This window comes from Bidens hawaiensis, unplaced genomic scaffold (genome assembly GCF_021521415.1).
Source record: "Bidens hawaiensis isolate Kalapana, Puna unplaced genomic scaffold, B.hawaiensis_p1.1 tig00001440_1, whole genome shotgun sequence".
Classification (NCBI taxonomy): Eukaryota; Viridiplantae; Streptophyta; class Magnoliopsida; order Asterales; family Asteraceae; genus Bidens; species Bidens hawaiensis.
The window spans coordinates 3,603,484-3,617,835 of record NW_027491081.1 but is presented as its reverse complement, the minus strand read 5'-3'; positions in this window follow the sequence as shown (position 1 = coordinate 3,617,835).

The window sequence follows — 14,352 nt, the reverse complement described above, 5'->3', positions numbered from 1 at the left end:
TCACCCATAGAAAGCTTCAAGCTCTCGATGCCTCTTTCCCCGCCTTCCAACAATGGAAGTAGGATGACTATTTCGATCTGAGATAATTGAAAATGGTACTCCACGACGAGATACCATTTCACCATCATGAATTTGAGCGAGAATTCATTGTGGTAATCGTCATGGATTGGGATGAAATGCGAGGATTGGTTAATCGATCCGCGATTACCCAATTTACCTCATGCCTTTGATATATAATGGGAATTTGCGTCCCGAAATCCATTGTAATTTATTCCCACTATCATTGACGAATTTTCTGTCGTTGTGGCGCTCCCTAGGGTTTTCGGTGTGCAGCCTTATCTCTTGCATAACTCAAATATTCACCAACATACGTAACCATATCTTTCTCCACACTCGGCCATTAATAAATTTCTTTCAGATATTTGTATCATCAATAGTCTAATCCGATCCCGGATGTATGGAATATTTCAATCTATGCGCTTCGTCCATGATTAATTCACGAAGGTCATGGAGGGTCGGGATCCAAACCCGATTTTTGAAGTAGAGAATTTCGTCCACGCGCTGTTCGACATTCCTCTCATTGCCGTAAAGTCCCTCCTTTTCCAATTGTTCCTCTCTTAACACCTCACTTTGAGCGACTCGAATCAGGTCCGAAAGGTTCGACTGGACTATCATCCCCAGCGCTCGCACTCGCAATGGTTTAATCCGATCTTTCCTACTCAAGGCATCGGCTACGACGTTGGCCTTGCCGGGGTGATAACGGATGTCACAGTCATAATCGCTTAACAACTCGACCCATCTTCGTTGCCTCATATTCAGTTCTTTCTGATCGAATATGTGATGCAAACTTTTATGATTGGTGAAGATGGTGCACTTCGTACCGTAGTGATCATGTCTCCAGATTTTAAGTGCGAAGATAACCGCTCCCAGTTCTAAGTCGTGAGTAGTGTAATTTTTCTCGTGTACTTTTAACTGTCGGGAAGCATAGGCTATAACCTTATTATACTGCGCCAACACGCATCCCAACCCTTTACGCGATGCGTCACAATACGCGACAAAACCATCGTCTCCATCGGGGAGACTTAAAATCGGCGCTTGGCACAATTTTAATGGTTTCTATCTTATTTGGATATTTGTGAAATCCTTGTTGCTTTACAACATGACCAAGGGATTATGCCTTCTTTATTCAAAATCACATTTCGAAAACTTCGCGTATAGCTCCTCTTGCTTTAACACTTCCACAATTTTCTTAACCGTCGTTCGTGCTCTTCTTTACGTTGCAAATATATCAAAATATCATCAATGAATGCTATGACAAATTTGTCAAAATAAAGTTTATAGACTCGGTTCATGAGGTCCATGAACACTGCCGGCGCATTTGTCAGCCCGAGAGGCATAACTAAGAATTCATAATGGCCGTAACGAGTCCGAAACGCTGTTGTTGCAACGTCCTCCTCTTGGATTTTTCATTTGGTGATAACTATATCTAAGATCAATTTTCTAAAAATAAAACGCCCCTTGCAATTGGTTAAATAGATCATTTACTTCGAAGAAGTGAATACCTATTCCTGATCATCACTTTATTCAATTCTCCCTAATCAATACATATCCTAACACTTCCGTCCTTCATTTCCCAAACAACACTGGTGCACCCAATGGTGACTAACCAGATCGTATAAAACCTTATCCAATAATTCTTGCATTTCAGTTGGTGCAAGTCGGTAAGGTGCTTTAGCAACAGGGCCAGCTTGAGGTATTAAATCGATTCTGAATTCAACCTGTCGGGTTGGCGGTAATCCAGGAAGTTCTTCTGGGAAAACTTCTGGAAATTCGCGTACCATCGGGATATCTTCTATATGTTTTCTTTTAAATACTTTGGCAATCGCGTTTGTTAAATACACCACGTCTTCTTGTCGTAAATATTATAACATCTCAAGATGAGATTAGAGTGGTAACATAATACCGTACACTTTTCTCGGTATCAAATCGCTTCATCGTCCGAAGGAGATCTTCTAATCATCTTCTTTTCATATTTGATTTCAGCTTCAAATATATAAAGGTTTTATTATATAAGTATTCAAATATATATATAAGTATTCAAATTTATAAAGGTTTTATTATTTAGAAAGTGTTTTACATTAAAATACGTAATATAATCTCGTTAATTAATATATTACGATAACTTCAAGCATTTTTATTTAAAATATCATATTTTATATAAATATTATTATTATTATTATTTATTATTTACAACATTAATTACAAAGAAATCTTATTTAATAATAAATGTATATATTAAAGTAAGGTACTTTAATTTAACATAGTTAGTTTTTAAAACAATCTCTTTATACAAACTATAAAATTATTATAATTATTCATTTAAATATTTTTGTGTATTTTATATAATTAAAGTCATATTTATTACTATAAAACTTTGATAATAAGATTTACAATAAATCTACATAATATTTAACTTTCGTTAGTTACACTCGATATCAAATCTCGAACCTCCATCTAGTCTTAGTTTCGTTATTCCATCAATATTTATTTATGCAGTTATTGTAATTAGGATTCTTGTCAGTAAATCTCGAAGAGCTTCCTTACCTCTATCTCTTGCTTAATCGCTAAGATGAGTATCTCACTCCCTCTTTTAACTCATTTTTAACCGTTTTGGGGACATATGCGTTTGTAGATATTTTCTATTATATAGTATTTAAACGCAACTGTTTATCCTTGTGTTTATCAGTCTGCCTAACTTGCTATTTTCTTATTTGCTTTATTTGAATACTATTGCTTACTTCAGCAACCGATATCCATTTTTATGGCAACGGTTTAGTCCTTGCTTGGTAACCAATGTCCATTTATATGGATTGGTTGAGCCCTTTCTTTAAGGTTTGCTTTCTTTTAGTTGGTTGATTGTTATGTGCTTTGGCTTATCTGTATATCTCACGGGAAAAGTTTGCACGTTTACTTATTATTATATAGTGTCTCAAATATGGTGATTTACTCACTCAACATTGTGTTGACAAAACCTATTTTATTTTTAACGCATATGCAGGTTATCATGTGATGTGATTCTCAAGCTTGTATTTGAAGAAAACTTAGGTTGCATGCTAGAGAAGAAAATACAAGAATTAGAATATTGTATTTTGTTTTATTCGATTTAATTTGAATTTATGCACTTTGGTTAATTTGATGTAAATGATTATTTAATTAAATCTAATAGATATTGTCACATTTAATATTGCATGATAATACCTTGAGAGCTGTGACAATTAGTTCGCGCCCCGACATTTCCGCTGTAGGTTGGGGTATGAAAGGGTTTGACACAGTTTGTAAAATAAATTGCCTTTACAAAATCAATGAGTTCCATATGAAATGAAGAACATGCTTTTCCTCAAAACACAATTAAATAACGATTTAAAACAATTCCAGTTAAAAAGGGGGGTTCCATAGAGAAACTCACGGTTTGTAGCTTTTTGTTCCAAAATCCTGTGTTCTATATTAGTACACGTTTTGTTAATAAAAACTTGATTTTAGTTTTTATATAAACCCTTTTTAGTTTATTAATCTTAATCTAGTGTCCACATAAGCACATAAGCATATTAAGCGAGTACACATAGTTCTGTTTTCCGTTAACTATTATTTAATTAATTAATAAACAATTAAAATATGTAAATATAATATAATATTGTAAGTTTCAGTTGCTGGAATTTTTAAGAAAATATTAATATTTTATTTTTCATAATTCTTGTCGGTTACTTCGGTTTTGTCGGTTTTATGTTTAAAATGAACCGTTTCGGTTTTTCGTTTAAAATGTAACTTACAATTTATGTAAAATACTTGTTACATATATATATTGACCAAGTTTTTCAAGTTAATTTGTGAAAATATATTATCTTCAATTTTGTTAATATTATCTTAAAATAGCAACCTTTTAACGTTTTCGTGTCGGTTTTCACGACACGAACCATTTAGGACTAAGTTTTATATCTTGCCCTTTTATCATGTATTAAATTTTGTTATACATGAGTATTTTACCACTATAGGGGCTGTTCTAAAACAGTCCCTAATAGTCGTGTCGTTTTCGTTTAAAAAGCCGATTTTTCGACCGTTAACGTTACTGACAAGCCAAATGAATTGAACAATTCTATACTAATCATCTTATGGACTAAACACACATATAATGACACATAATTCACCATAAATTGCAGTTTTGACCAAATAAGTCCATAAGACACGTTTAATCAAGTTTCAGGTTCCTAGTTCATATTCTAGGTTTTATTAACAATGATACTAATTAAGTTTGTTATTTTTATATGTGCAAATATTATCAAATAATTTAAAAGTCCAGATCTTTAACCTATTTTGTAAGTTCATATCAAGCCAAAATCTTATTTTTCAAAAAGATTTCTTATTCCCTTTTTGAAGAATCTAAGTTCATGATTCAAATATGTTTCTTTTCAATAAAGTTAAGTATGAACATTTTAGAAGATTCTATTATTTATAACTAATCACTTTTATATTATTCCCATCTTTATCAATCACTCAAATCACAAGATCATGGATTTTTATAAGTTTTTTAAGTGTTGTTCTAACAAAGTTTCCTTTTATGGTAACTTTTAATATTTGATAATTCTAATTAATTTATTCCACTTTGATTAAGTACAATTCCATCTTTAGTTCATTCAATTAGTTTGATAGGGTTTCATGCATCCTAGGTGTTCTATTTCCATTTTATTCTTTCCATTCATCATTCAACAAAGTTTCTACCTTTAGTAAGTTGTTGTCCATTTTAAACAATGTGTTAAACTAATCCAAGTTTCTAATCATACACTCTATCTTAGTTTAAGGCTGTTATTAATCACCTATTGATTACATTCATTACAAGTATTCTCATCTAAATCCAAATTTCAACTTTTCTTAAATTAAAGTTTCCCTATTTAGTAACTTTAACAATCTTTAAGTTCCAGCTATTAATACTAGCATACAACCTATCTTACTTTCAATTAAATTATTCTTTATTACTATTTGATTCATCAATCCTTTCAAAATCCCCTTAACCAATCCATAACAAAAAATCCCCAATTTTCACTTTATGTACAAGTTCTTATGTTTATTTCTAGAAACAATCTTTCATTAGTCTAAGTCCTTACTAACAAGTTAAAGGTCAATAATCCATCCATATTTCATTCTAACAATAAACCCTAACATTATGTTTATCCAAGTTCTCCTCAAGTATTCAAATGATTAACAATACTTAAAATCAAACTTTAACAATCAATGTTGGATCTTTAGGATGAATGCATGCATGTGTAAATGAGTTTGATTATTCCTTTTACACATACATTCATTCATACCCATGGCACATACATACACACATACTTATTCATATTATCAAACTTTCAAGCTTCAAACGAATCTCAAGAACCTCAAGCCTTATGCATCCATGTCTAACAACCAATTAATCATAACATACTTGTTCTTTGAGGGTTTTGAAAGATGAAGATGTTGTTAAGAGTGAAGGTAATGTGCTTTCTAGCTTAATCCTTCCTAATATGCTCGATCTTCTAATCTCTAAACCTCCATATCTCTTGATCTTGATTATTATTATGTGTGTGTGTGTGTGTGTTAATATTTGAAATTTGATTTGTGTGTGGGTGCTCAAGGGGTCTTTGGCTGTAGCTTTTTAAGGGGAAGAGGGAGAGAGTAGTAAACTTGTGAGTTGTGTAGTAGTGTGAGAGGTGGATCATGAATATTTGTCCAACACATGATCTTCTAGAAGGCTAATGATTGAAATGGTTAGATGGGGGAATGGGATTGGAGGATTTGGGAGGTGAGGGAGTGATTGGTAGTGTGCCGGCTAGGGGGGGGGGGGAGTTTGTGAAGAGTGTTTGCTTAATAACTATGTCACACCCTCAAAATCCACTAACGGAGTTTTACCGTCAGAGGGTGTGAACAGGCAGGATCGGAATCATCAGTTATAATCAAACCATAAAAACGTTTAAATGCAAATAAGTGCGGAAGCGTAAAAACCTTAATTCAAAAGCTGCGTCACGCAGGACGACTTAAAACCAAAGATAACTGTTAAAAATAAGTTTGCAGAATAAAAGTGTTTTCATTTAATGCATGCTCCTAAACCGCGCGCCCGCCTCGGCTACCTGAGAATAACATACTAAAAGTGTCAACACAAGGTTGGTGAGTTCACAAGTTATATAAGATAAATCGTTTAGCGTTTTGCGTAACCTCGTTACGGCGTTTCAGTATTGCGTAACCACGTTACGGTTTTAAGTGTTGCGTAACCACGTTACGGCGTTTAAGTGTTGCGTAACCACGTTACGGCGTTTAAGTGTTGCATTACCAGATAGTGTTACGTCAAATTATATATCGATAGGTAGCTAATCTATACAACAAGTATCGCTAAGTGGTTCGAGACCGAAGCTGACTGTTTATCAAGTGCCCGTCACCAGGTCAACCCAGACCATGGTAAGTGTTAGCCAAAATTACACCCACTCAACCTCCAGTTGAGCTTAGCGTCGGGTGGGGTTTGTCAAACCCAGTAGTACTACTCAACAGTGACTCGCTATTCCAAATATTAACCGGTTCGATGTGTGGGACTTCAAATGTTACGTTTGCCGCTTAGCCTTTACAAGTGATATATAATTTATAACAAAATCTTAAATATGCGTTTATCTCAGAAAATGCGTTTATCGGAGTATGTTATCTCCCCCAAGTGAAAAACGTTTGAAAACAGTTTAAGAGTGGGGTAAGTGAACTCACTGTTTGCGAAGAATATCCCGAATTAGATCACCAAGTGATGCGCGTCGTAGAAACTCTCTAGCGTTCTAAATAACAAAGAGATTTTCTAAGTATCGGTATGTTTAACGAGTCTCTAGACTCGGCACATAATACCTATGCACGTAACATGTTTCGTGTTTCGTTTGTGAATCGTGTGTGACTTAAACAAGTACAATTGTGATACGATACGTGAGTGAACAATTACTTTTGTGTCATGTATTAATAACATACTTTACTAGCAATTATCCCCGTAAGGGCATTTTGGTCAACAAATAACAATTACTAGCCATTATTCCCCATAAGGGCAATTTGGTCAAATCATGGCAATCAATTTGCAACTATTCCCCGTGTAACATCCCGAAATTTCAAAGGTAATATTAATTACATTACTTATTAATAGATGGGAAGTTTACTCGGGTTATCAGGGAATAAATAAAAGAATAGGAGTTGGTATGGGTCGGGCTAATGTCGGGTAATGGAAGTGGGTTATGGACTTGGGTTAATTGAGATAGGTTAAATGAGAATGGGATTTCAGGGATATAAATACCCCCAAAATCCCAAAATATCTCATTTTCTCACCAAACTCCCTAACACACACTCCTTACACCCTCAAAACACACACATTCTAACCGATCAAGATTCGGAGCCGAGACCCGAGGTTTTGTTGATAGATCTGCGTTGGTAAGGTAAGAACATATCCAACAAAGCTAATATTACTGAAAATGGTTAGGATTGGATGGGTTAAACCGGACCCGAACCCAAACTGCCCAAATCGGACCTCTAAAACGTCGATTTTAGGCCGATTTGATGGTTAGGGTTTGTAGGCGCCGATCATACGATTCCGTGGGTACCAAAATCGAGTTATTTGGCTAAGAAACGAAGGAGTTATGGGCAAACAGATCTGCAGCGCGACAACTTCGCCTTCATCTGGGCAACTTCGCCTTCAAGCGATGAACTTCGCCTGCAAGCCAAGTTCGCCTGATGAACTTCGCCTGCAAGCCAAGTTCGCCTGATAAGTTCGCCTGAAGCCAAGTTCGCCTGATGGCAACTTCGCCTAAATGGTAACTTCGCCTAAAAGCCAAGTTCGCCTAAGGTTTAACTTCGCCTGAAGCCAAGTTCGCCTGAGGTTTAACTTCGCCTGAAGCCAAGTTCGCCTGAGGTTTAACTTCGCCTAAAAGCCAAGTTCGCCTGAGGTTTAACTTCGCCTGAAGCCAAGTTCGCCTAAGGTTTAACTTCGCCTGAAGCCAAGTTCGCCTAAGGTTTAACTTCGCCTGAAGCTAAGTTCGCCCGAAGGGTTAACTTCGCCTAAAGCCAAGTTTGATTAGAAAATAAATTATAAAGCGATAAGTTAAAGTAAGCTAATACTAGGCCACCAGATTAGGTCAGGCGAGTATTGATACGTGTAACTTGTACAGTTAGCCGAGCTCAGTTAAAGAAGGGATTTACAGCTCTCAGAAAAAGAAGCAGTATTCAGGTGAGTTTCTAGCCCCATTCCTTGTTATGTTTTCGGGGCTGTGTGCATACTCGATGTGTTGTTAATACATTTATCCTAAGTGATAAGTGTATGTCATATGTGAAATGTGTGATAGATATGAATGATTGTTTGTCGGTACGCGAACGATCTTCGGATATTGCGCGTACTGTCAGGTTAAAAATAAAGGTACGAATATTATATATCGTAGATGTATGAATGTTCAAATGAATACTTGTCGGGGCGCGAACGATCTTCGGATATTGCACGTAACGACAAGGGGTATGGTTGTTAATGAATGAGGTAAAGAATGCCTAGAGTGTTCTTATGTTATAATGTAAGTATGTGTGTATAGGTACACGAATGGTATGTGATATGTGTGATATGTATGAATGATTGCTTGATGGTACGTGAACGATCTTCGGATATTGTACGTACTGTCAGGTTGTAACGTTATAAATATGGTAAGTATGATATGTATGTTTATGTATATGAACGTAATAAAGTTAATAAAAGAAGGAAATGACGGTTGTATGGTTGTATAGTCACGAAAAGGGTACCGAGCCCTAATAATACTCGAGGTAGGATGTATGGTTGTATGGTAATGAAGAGGGAATCGAACCCTACTAATATTCGAAAACCAAGGGACCAGACCCTTATAATATCTGTGATGTTAGGGACCAGACCCTTATAATATCTGTGATGTTAGGGACCAGACCCTTATAATATCTGTGATGTTAGGGACCAGACCCTTATAATATCTGTGATGTTAGGGACCAGACCCTTATAATATCTGTGATGATAGGGACCAGACCCTTATAATATCTGTGATGTTAGGGACCAGACCCTTATAATATCTGTGATGATAGGGACCAGACCCTTATAATATCTGTGATGTTAGGGAATCGAACCCTTCTAATATTCGAAAACTAGGGACCAGACCCTTATAATATCTGTGAGGTTATAGGGCGAAAGGCTCTTTAAAACGTATGATTATGAATGTAAAGAAAGTATGTAAGTAAGAAAGAAAGTATGTAAGTAAGAAAGAAAGTATGTAAGTAAGAATGATGGTATGAGTACTTATGTGTGTATGAAAGAAAGTTATGAGGTTAAGTACGTATGTATGTAAGAAGGTATTGCATGATATTGTATGATTAACTAGAACTCACTCAGCGTAGCTGACTTTTAGTATGCACGCAGGTGAGCTGATTATAGAGTTAGCATGAGGATGACACACGGCATGGATTGAACGGCTGGCATCTGAAGAAAGAAGTAAAGATGTTTTAAATATAAAGTTTTGTGTTATGGTATCAAAGAAAAGATTTAATGTTTGGTAACAAATGATTGATGTTTTATATTCCGCGAAAAGTTTTAATAAACTCTGATTTGAAGAACTGTGTTTATGAGTAAATCCGACGCTAAAGTAGGGTCACCGGGTTCGGGGCCTTACACCCCGCAAGGGTATTTTGGTCAAAACATAACAATTATATAAGAAATATCATATTTCATGCATTTATACACAACTCAGCAGCTAGTTTCACTGTGACAGAATTTCTACTTGAAAGATTGTACTATTTCACCAATCATATCATCTCAATTAATTCACCAAAAATCACCACTGAAACATACATGTCTTAGGTTTCCAGAACATACTTTATCTTATTTTTATTCCACATATTTTTCTTATAATGACCAAAAAATTACAGCAAACTCATATCAGTCAGATTCATGCGCAACAGAATGTTATTTGCAATTCCCGTTAAACGAAAATGCAATAAATGCAAGACCACTTGGGTTTGGTTCCTAACTCAATGAGTCAACTTCCAGAAGTGGAACCAACCCAATTGGTCTCGTAGTTCATGAGATATAACATTTACAACATAACCTAACAGCAGGTCTAACAGCTCAGCTTTGCACAACGTTTTTGTAAAATCATAAAAGTAAACTTCTACTTGTCCAAAAATTACAAACTTATACTTTATAGAAACTAGACTCAACCTAGTTTACTGCAGTACCCACAATCTCAACCAATTTTCACGTTTACACTTCGTTACAGTCACTTAAACATCGTATACACATTCTGTCCAGAATCTGTTCACATCAAAACTCAACAATTTAACTATCTATGGACCATAAATCAATCATATAACATGCTAGACACTACCACCACTATCCATGCATGTCAATTACACCATGCATACAAGATTAGGGTTTGTATTTCAACTCCAATCAAAGACAACAATCAATCATGCATCAACATCAATACTAGTTATCAATCATCATGAATTCAACAACCATCATGTTAACTCATACATATACAAGCAAATCGGCTGCCTAGGGTTTTTGATTAACCCATTAAACATCAAAATTAAACAACAAGGAGGTAAGGGATGATCAATTATACCTTCCTAGCACCTTGTTCTTGGATCAAACACTTGATTTGATGTGTATATGTGTGTGTTTGTGGACGGCAGCCGTGGAGAACAAAGGAGAGAGAGGCCGATCGGGGTTGTAGGTTTAGAAAATAATAGGTTAGAGTTTAGTTAAGGATATATTTATAATGATACAAGTTACACTCTAGTCCCTCTACTTTCAAGTGTTACATCTCTAGCCTAACTAATTGGTTCTTGTTTCTTGTTTAACATTCCACATAACAAAGTCAAGTAACACACATATATCTAACACATAATTATCACATAATTATTGTTTTGACGTTTTTCGTTTATTTATCAATCGTTTGCGTCAACTCGTTTGTGTTTCGGTGCAAATCCCGAAAGACTACACATGTAGTAAGTGTTAAGCGTCATTTAAACCCTAGTTTAAATGTAATGAAGTGTGCGTTATAGATTTAACGATCTTAAAGTTTGAATTGACGGAGTTGAGTTAACGGAGTTAACCTGAAATTGACGATTGTCACAAACTAGGTATTTTCGATTAATCGTTTAACTTATAATGTGATTTAAGAATCCAAACAAATCCCGTTTTCAATAATTTTTGTCAGACTTTGAACAAAATCAAATTCCTGACACCATGGACCATAAAAACCATTTGCTTGGAAATAGTTTGTGTGGGGTACTTTCCGGAACCTGTACTGGCTCGTGCTAACTTATTTTCTAATTTTCATGATTTGAGCCTTCCTAAATTATATTTTTATGTTGTCTCACATGTTTTCATATATATATTTTGAATTTTTGAGATTATTTTATTGTCCTAGTGATTTATTTACTTTCTGGCTCACTGCCCAAGGTTTTTGCATGTTTTTCTCATTTTGTGCTGAAATTTGGACTTTTTGTTGACTTTGTAAGATATTGAATCTTATTAAAGGGAGATTTTATTTATAAAAAGATATTAGGATAATAAACGCGGTTACATTAGTGAAAATTTTTGGCAGATGTTACAGTTGTTACATATAGCACAAGTACGAGAAGCACCTAATGTTGAAGAAGCACCACAAGTACCAAAAGTTCAAGAGGCACCGGCTATTGCTGCACTGGCGTATGACACTAAGCACAACATCTGTGCGTTTTTGCAAGATGATTTCATTGGACGGGATATCTTTGGAGACATGATTGCATTCTTGTGCTCCTCGAGAACTTATCTTGCTATTTTTGCTCATACTACTGTACATTTTAGAATTATTCGTCCGTTTTGGGATAATGCTAAATATGTAGATGCCGAGAAGCACATCGAAGCAGTAATTCAAGATAAGAAGATTGTGATAGACATTGATGTGTTATGCAGGGTTCTCCAATTTTCTGATACCGTAGATGATCCTTGTGAATTTGATAAAGCTTTGATCCGAGTGTTATTTCAATGATTAAACTATAAGGGAAAGTTGGATTGATCACAATACAACAAGGCCTATTTATGTGAGCAATACAAGTACTTACTTCACGTACTTATCCATTGCCTTGGTGGAAGAAAAGGAAGATTTGACGAATGCAGGATCATGTTGCAGTCTGCTTTCGTGGCTCTTATTCTGAACATGCCATTCAACTTTTCGGAGTTAATATTCTATCACTTGAAGGAGAATTGCGTGACTATTCATCGCAAGAATACATTTCTAATGTATCCTCGATTCTTGCAGCTAATTATTAATGACGTGGTTCCTGAGTTGATACGTGATCCGACGTTGGTTGACGGTGCGATGGTTGTGGATCATATGACTAAAGATACGATGAAAAGAATGAAGATGTGTTGGAATCAAATTCCAGAGAACATGCTAAGGTTCAAGAGATTGATAGGTCATGTGGCGAGGCCTAATTATGTATGTCCACCTAATGATCATTGGATTCACGACGATTCTGATTCGAACATGAAGGTGGACCAGGTGGGAACAATGATGGTGATGGAGGAAACAGTGGAAACTGTGGGAATGATGGTGGTAATAGGGTGGTTGAGGAAGCTCGTGCTGAGGCTGCTCAACGTAAACGACAAGTTAATGAAGGAAAACCCAAAGAAGACGAGGACTCGATGGGGTGATGGAGTGGAGATTGGTTCATTCATACAAAGGTCATCTGATCCGCAATAAACACTGGTGGTTTCTACTGTTGTTAATACCCTGGTTGTTACCTTGATGACCACGGCATCTTCTGATCCGAGATTTGAATCGATTACTCAATCAATGCTATCTCCGATGCCGACATCTCCTGCTTCCGCTATTGCAACAAGTCCAACGACGATGCTAACAATGATGCAACCTATGGACTTTTCTTATATGGTGTTCAATCGTTCACAAGGCCCAATGCATCTACCTCCTCCTACATGGTTTACCATGTCAATTCCTCAACAAATAACAATGTTGTTGAACTTGATACACCTTCAAGAAAACCAAATGGCTGCCGATCGTCAGTTTCAAGAACCGATATGGTTGGATCAACGCAATATGGTAAGCCACATCTTATATTATCAACGAGAGAATCATGAGCTTCGGGCTTTGGTAACTTCTTAGTGGGAGAAGATCAAGAAACAATATGATATGATTCTTAAGCTAACCTGCAAAGGTGATACACTGAAAAAGCTGAAAGGTAATGATGATCAAGACCTTTATGCAGGTACAAGTGGCGGTGAGCAACAACCAAAGACCAGTGCGTCTGGTGGTTTTGCTGGTGTTGATGCTAAGAGTGAAGATAAGCATGTGGTAGTATACCGTAACACTACTAACGTGCAACCTATTGAGTCTATCAAGGCCAATACAGTTCTATTTATGGACAACGTACGTGGTGTTGTTATGAGCATGGTTAATGCGGATGGGATCGAGGAAGGATAATTTGTTGATTATTCGTTATCCAGAGATCAAATCTCATTCTTTCTTGGGTTTAATGACGAATAGTTAGATGTGTTAGAGAATGAGGAGGACATTGAAGTTATTGATGACGATGAGGTCAGGTTTGACACGAGTATCCCCACTCGGGAAACGTCGTTTAATTATGATAACGTTAAGGTTGAAGATGTGACAACTGAGGAGTATCCTGAGCTGTACACGCATACTACTACAGATCCAAGTATTCCATTCCTCACTACAGAACACGTACAAGCAGCTGAAGAAGATTTGGGAATGAAGAAGAAAAAGGAGAAAGTATCGTAATCTAGATCGGGTTTGAAGGATCCAGCATTCAAGGGCATGTTTGGACATAATACAGTTCGACTCACCAAAATTATTGATGTTTTAAGGTATACGGAGCAAGAAAATAATAGGCAGATCAAGGCTCGTGCTATTGCTCACCAAATGATGAAGTTTAAAGCCCAAAGACGGTAAAAGGTTATATTGTTACTTGGCTCTATGATTCTGAGCTTAAAATGTGCATATTAAGTGGGAACACGGTGTTTAGTATTATCAATATATCACCATGCTCTTACTTTGCCGAGGTGGGACATACGAACATTGGCAAAAAGGTCGTTCGTAAATCGAGGTGGTGATCAAATAGCGGGTTGGTTTCATCAACATTTGCTTTTTGAGGTACATCATGGATTTAAATTGTTTAAACCACAGGTCCCTACTCTTAAATATATCGACGGGATTGATCCAAGGAACAGTTGGAGAAATCTTGTCTTAAAGGTAAAGCCATTGCGGACTTTGAAGC